A 7,432-nucleotide genomic window follows, 5' to 3' on the forward strand; every position below is an offset into this window, starting at 1 on the left:
GCTATGACTGTGCGTCCGCATCCATTTACTCTACTTCTATTGATTCATGCAAGTTGGGGTAGCTCTACTTCTGCAAGTGACTTTGGTGCTGAGAAAATTTCTGTTTTCACCTATCCCCTATCTCCACCCACTGTCCTTAGTACTTGCAATTATTAAAAAGAAAAAAAAAATTTGACTGTGGGTCATGTGGGGTTGAAAAATGTCTCAATAAAAACATAAACAAAGTTCTGCTGCTTGCTAAAGTGAAATTGCACTATGAAGAGGTGGGACATTCCATTCTGCATTTTAAAAAAGGAAGTCATTGGATCTGCTTCTATTATTAAACAGATCAATACTGGGATTTACAATGAACAAAATGCTGAATAAATACTAGAGCATAATATGTCTTCTTTAAGGATTCTCATACATCAATTCATTGTCTTTCTTTTCACTACTTAGCATTTACTAGCATTAATTGTCCTTCAATAAAATTATGGGCTGATATGAACCATATATGAGGCCACTGAAAGAGTCAAGACTGATTTACTTTATATTCATATTGAGCTGACAATTGCAGGCCAGTATAAACCATCTTTGAGATAGTTCAAAGATGGGACAAAAAAGTGTTGGAAAGAACTTAATGAATCTGAAGATTGTTTTCTGAAGAGATAACAACTGAAGCTCTGTTTTTGTCCTTGACCACAAATTAATTTATCTTTATTAGATCATTAAATTTATCTGATCCAGAAAATTGTAGTAGATTTCTTCTTGCAGCTGGAATTTACAACTTCTATAATACAATGCAATCAAAATTCCGACACACTTCTTTTGTTGTTTACCTGGCTGCTCTGTGACCGTGGGTTCACCTCCTGTAAAGTTGAGATATAAGAGCATATAGTTTTAGGCTGGACTGTGGTGGAAGTGGGCGGGGCTGAGGGCTAACAGAGGATAAGGATGGGCCAGGCTTCAGGCTTCCAAAGGAAAGCCCTCCCACAGGAAACCGGTGCTCAGCTCTGCATGGCCTTTTAAGGTAAAAACTCCCCAAAACTCCTGTGTCCTGGGAATACTGCTATGATATACTCTGTTATAGGGCAAGCAGGAGAGGCCGGCAAAGACTGTGAAAAGAGGAGCGTTTAATGAAAAGTAGCTTGAAACTATCACAAGTTTATGCATTGTGAAAAATTATGGTACATTTTTACTCTTGGATGGCACATCACGTTACAATGCGTTAGCCGGAAGACATTAGCAACAAGGGTGTGGGAAATAGCCCCCTGCCTTTTTTCCACATGGGAAAATTAGTTAAAAGCAAATGTAAACAGAGTCCAGAGACATGGTGCATCATGGGAAAGGCTGTGTAAAGAGATACATTCCTCAGTTAAGATTATCATCAGTGGCAGCCTATAGTATCATTGGATCAGACTCCTTTAGTTTAGGCTAATGCACTCTGCTCTTTTAACCTCTTTCATTTACACATGTTTGTCTTGGTTTATTACTCTACCTCCATCTCCAAAAATTAAAAATCCACCTTGTGATGTCATCAATCATCATCAAGTGGTAGTTTTCAAGTTAACAGGTATCTTTTTCCTGGCTCAGTTCAATAGAGAAGGGCAATTCCAGGGCTGAAATCACCCAAATGATTCTAGTGAAGGTGTATGTGTATGTGTATGTATGGTGTAAGTTTAAAAACATGCACCTCCTGTATCACCACATGACATCACAAGGTGGAACAGAGTGTTTTCTATTTGAGAGAAGAACTCAGCGTAAATATGCAGGATATGTTTGTTAAACATGTGTGAATGAAACAAAACACAACACCAGGTATGTTTTTGATGAGGAAACATTATATCATAAATCAGAAAATAGCATAATATGGACACTTTAATGTCAGCTAAATGCAACAGTTGAGTTACATCAGAAGTAAGAAATGAAATTCCTCAAGTAAATATTTCATATAATATTTTTGTTATATTTTTAGATTAAATATAATCAGAAATTCTCCTAATCCCCCACTACATAAGCTCTGCTCATATGTTTCATTGTATTACATAATGCACGTCTGCTGGTGCACAACAGCCTCACCCTGCTTCTGCTATCTATCTGGCTTAACATTTGACATCGTTCTCAGACAGTGTGTAAATAAAGATCCCTCTCTTTGAATGGTTTTAACGAGAGCACTCTTTGCACTTGTGGCTCATCACGGCCTATCACTTTTAGACCATGAGAAAGGATTTGACTGAGGCAGTGAGAGGACTGCTTTAAATTGGGGTTGTCATGGCAATGTGGTTAACATGTTTGGCTTTATTTCATATATTACAACACTCAAGGAAGCTATAAATAAATCTATTCCCAAGCCTGGATAAACATGCATTATGGTGGTAGTTGCAGCAGTTTAAAGTTATGATTTGCTGTACTATGTGTAGTCAAAGAGGGGAAGGTGGTTATCTGAGTACAGCTGTTGAGAGGCCATGCAGGAAAAAGACATGAAGTTAGCTCACAGCCATTTCACTGATAGGCTGGTATCAGAAGAACATGCCCAAAGGCTCAGCTTCTGCCAACACCAGAGGTCAAAAGTCTATTAGACAACACTTCCTGGATTAAGTCTCACTCAGCTGTTAAAATTTCACCTACTGTTATTGTTTGTAGAATAGCACACATGGCAACTTGAACCGCAAGTGATCAGAAATGTTGGCTCCTATTTAAGCCATGTTATTTGAAATAGGCTAAACATACTTCAGAGCATTCACCTTCTGCACTCAACTGGACAAAACATGACCACAGTAAATTTAGAAGTAGAATCAAAGTAAATTTAATTTTTACAAATTATCCAGAGTAACTCCAGGGTTACTCAGGTGTCCCAAACTCTTCGTGTTCACTCATGTTAGATAACTGTGACTGCATGGCCTTGACCTGTCACAATAAAAATCTCAGTAAACTGAAAAGGAGGTGGTCTTGCTCTGGCTCGACCCCCTCACTGCCTCACATCTGGCTTCATTTAGACGCTAATGGACAGGCTCATTTGTCAGAACTATAAACAAATATAGACATATCTAACACACAGCAGGTCTGTCATTACCAATGTAGTTTTATGATCTGTTATTCAGTCCTCTTGTAATACCTGCTACATCTATGAATTTCAGAATGATTTTTTAAAAAGGACTCTTGCCATGGTGATTAACAATTTAAAAAAAATATTAAAAAATTTGTATGAAAAATCAATGAACATGAACACAGTTATAATTGATCATCCATGCACTGTTTTACATTAATGCTGGTTTGAATAACGAGAGAGGAGCCCTATGCGTTTAGGTATCCGCCTATTCAGTCACTTTACTTCAGAAAAACATGGGATAAACGTGATTTAATAGCGCCCTCTTTCGGCTCTATCGGGTGTTGACGTTGCAGCCTTTTGTGGGAATATGGTGAGTACTGTAGCCTCCTTTGACTTCTTTACATTTACTAACACAAACGTCAGTAATATGCGACATTCAAGCTATAGGCCTAGTAAAAATGTTTAGGGTTAGCTGGAAGCGTCATCATATCTAACATTCCTCAAACTAAAATTTATCACTGGCAGTTCTCATGTCAGTTCAGCTCATGCAAATTTAGGTTTAGTGTTTCTCACACTGGGGTTCCTGTACTGCTGGTGGTTTGCTGGGCCCTCTACAGTTTGAGTAGTATTTAATTTTTCTCATGTGTGTTAATCATTATTTAGGACGACTTTTTTTTGGTTTCGTCTATTTTTAGACCTGGCTTAGTCTCATTTTATATTTCTTTTAGCCATTATGCCATATAGTCCAGCAACTTGGAAAGCCAAAATGTTATCTTTGGGGGTACTTAATGTCAAATGAACTATTGGTTTTAATGTGCCCTTCCTGTTCAGCAAAGCACTTTAAGCCTTCTTTGTGTTTAATGTGGTCCATATACTTTCTTCTAAAACAGGTGAAACACATTATTTGTGCTTTACCAAATGTTTCAAGGCTATTTATGAGTGCAGCTGAACACCATGTCTAACCTGGGTTATCTCCATATTATACTGTGATTAGAACAAACTGTATCCCTCTGCACTCTGTGTGTGTGATGTGTGTCTGCGTGTGTGTTTGAGATGTGTGCGTGTGTGTGAGATGTGTGTACACGTGTGTGTTTGAGATGTGTGTGTGTGTCCTCGCCTGACCTGTTTTGGGTAACTGTCAGCGTCACGTCCTTGGTGCAGAAATGATACAGTAGCTGTGTTGTGGCTGTCCCTCCTTTGTGGTACTTGTGGTGTTCACAGTCAGATAACAGCGTGTTTAAAACGTCAGGCCAAATATTTGTCACAATCAGGATGTACCAAAGCTTCGATTGTTACTTTTGCAACATTTTGCAATTCAGTCTGTACTTACTGATTCACCCTGCATGAAGTTTCCTTAAAAAAAAAAAAAGTATATATATATATATATATATATATATATATATATATATATATATATATATATATATATATATATATATATATATATATATATATATATACATATATATGATATATAATATGGAGTGCTTTAGGCGTTTTGAAAGATGCTATATAAATGCAATGATTAATTAATAATTAATAATGAATTCAAGTTGCACTATATAACTGAATGATACACCACATGCTAGTGTCCATGGAGACAGTATTGCTTTGCCTGTAATGTTCCACAGTATGTATTTTGCATTTATTCAAACACAAAGCAATAACAGCTCCATGAATACAAGCATGTGGTGGACTCTCCACCAGAAAAGTAATACAGTGCACCTTTAAACCATCAGCAAATTAATAAAACAAATTATTGCATTATAGTTGATTTAAGCCCTCAGGAGAGAATATTACAAAAACAAAAACCTATTTTCTTCCCACTAAACAAGAACTACTCTTTTGACATGCACAGAAAACCATTATTCTGTATTTAATGTACATTTTCTATCTGCAGAGGGCAGCAGTGCACTATGTGTACAGGGACCATTAAACTTTTAGTGAGTATTCTTTGTGAAAGCAAGCATATGTTTAGTCATTTTGACTTCCCAGCTTTCAGCTCAGTGTAAATGTCCTGCATTAAGTCATATTGTTGAATCACATTGACTACATGTCACTTTGGGTCTTAATAAGACATGCTTGGTCATTTGATTATGCTCTGAGTCTATAAGATGTGTAAATGAAGATATCAAATGAGGATAAACTCATGGTGGTGAATAGCAGATTTTCAGGCTCTGGATCCATGTTGAGACTGAAGCACAATGCTGTCTTTATGGAGCATGGCACAGACCGCATATTGTTCCAGGTTAGGAGAGAGGGCTGTGCCTCTTTGTGAAATGGGTCAGGTCTGAGAAGGGGTTAACATTTGGTTATGTCAGCAGAACAATTTGATTTGATAATTCCCATAGTCATCTGAAGCTCTAGGAAAAGGCCTTTTTCAAATGCACTAATTATCCCATGGGTCACTGTTAGGGACGAGATGCCAGACATTTGTAGGGTCAGATTAGATGTCAGCGTTGTGTTCATTTCAATTAGGCTCAAATACAATGGGAAACACCCCCAAATAGGCTCCCTGGACACTTGGGAACATCTCTTTTTTGCTTAGCAAAGATAAAATCTCATCAGCCGATGTCTAATCAAACAAGCTGCTATACATTTACTGTGAGTTACTGTATGGCCATCTTTTTCAAACCATTCAACAGGACCTTTTTACCACAAACTGTCTCAAACCTCTTCTCTAAAAATGATTTATTTGAGGCTCAGCACAGTTTGAGACAAGATAAGATAAGACAATCAGGACTCTACTTCTGGAAATCTCTACTTTCCAGAAGTTATCAAAGTTAAAGTCAAAGAGTTATCAGAAATTAGATTTAAAAAATCTAATTCTAATTACATTTTAAAATTTGTATCTAGAATATTAAATTCTCCTTTGAATAAAATTAAGGTACAGAATTTAGCAAAAATAACTATAACGTTACAAAAGACTGAGTACAACAGTGTAGATGTTGGAAGATAGCTAATAGGTGCATTCAATTTATTCATAGAAAGCCCCTTGAGATGCAGCACCTTTTCCAAGTGGGACCAAGTATGGGTCCAAAAACTGTGATTACATAAACAGTTTGAAACCCATCCAAAATTGATTATAATCTTGTATGGATGTGTTCCCAGACAGGACATGGTTTCAACAGGCAGCCCTAAAGGAAAAATAAAACATTGTCTTTGTAATGTGCAAAAGATTTAGTCAAAGCTCAAAGTAAATGTTAAGATAAATGTTAAAAGCAAAGATTAAATGTTTAGGGTCTATCATAAAATCTGGACTCACTTCAAATATGCAGTAGACAATGCTACATGAAAGCCTAACATTAAGCTGTATTTCATAAAACAAAGCATGCAGTTAAGTCAGGCCATTGTGTGGTGTCAATGACCTCCAGTAACCTCTGCATACTTTTATAGGCAAAGGAGCACTTCATATTAATGGTTTATACTCATTTACTTAACTGATACTGAAGAATTATTGCCTCAAAGTTTAGTTTCAGGTTAATAGGTGCAACTTAATGGTATTGGGACAAAATGTTGGACAGAAATGCAGGCCACATGTAGGTGTAAAGTTTCTTCCTGGCTCTGCAGTTAAGGGAAGCACCATATGGGAATGTAGTTGTGCATATCCTACTCCTGGGGGTGGGACTAACTGTGTGATGTCATCAATCTAGGGTCCGGGTGATCCTATCCTGACCAATCCGAGGTGGACAAGGAGGATTCTAGGGGGAGGCAGTCAGTGGATGATTAAATAGAGGGGGGAGGGTAAGAAAATCAGGCCTGGGAAATATTGGTGTAAGTTTTTCTATAGTACTGTCCCAAGCCAGAAAGCTGTCCTTAGATGTTTATGAGTGGGGCATTTAGGTCAATAGGAGTAGATGTAGAACTCTCCTAAGCTATGAGACCTTTGACACCTCAAAGTCGGATGAAAACCAAACCCTTTGACTACATTGCAGCATATTGTCTGCCTTTTTGAGTCGATATTTGTAAGACTGGGAACATGATAGAAATTAAGCACTTTTTATAAGAAACAATATACATATAATAGTATGCATGCATTTTGTTGTCTTTTTCTCTTTCTTCTGCCTATGATGATTGTTTCCCAATGAGTCACTTGTGCTTTCTCATGCATATTTATTTTGAGAAGAAAAACCTTAGTTTTTATTACTCACAATGATGTTATGGTTCCTCAAAATCTTGCAAATTGTCATAACCCATGAACACTATGGAAGTCCAAGATATTTTAACTCCCTTCTCATATTTTTGAACTTTTACTTTCTCCAGTACCACTATTAGAACAGGACATAGTTCTCTTTTGTGAGTTAAAATTAGTAAAGAATGAATCACGGTTCAAAGGTTAATCAGTTTGTCATCGAGAGCAGGGCTGCACAGTTTTGGAAAATGTATATATATTTTTAGCACTGC

This window comes from Boleophthalmus pectinirostris, unplaced genomic scaffold (genome assembly GCF_026225935.1).
Source record: "Boleophthalmus pectinirostris isolate CB_2022bp ecotype Guang Dong unplaced genomic scaffold, ASM2622593v1 HiC_scaffold_7, whole genome shotgun sequence".
Classification (NCBI taxonomy): Eukaryota; Metazoa; Chordata; class Actinopteri; order Gobiiformes; family Gobiidae; genus Boleophthalmus; species Boleophthalmus pectinirostris.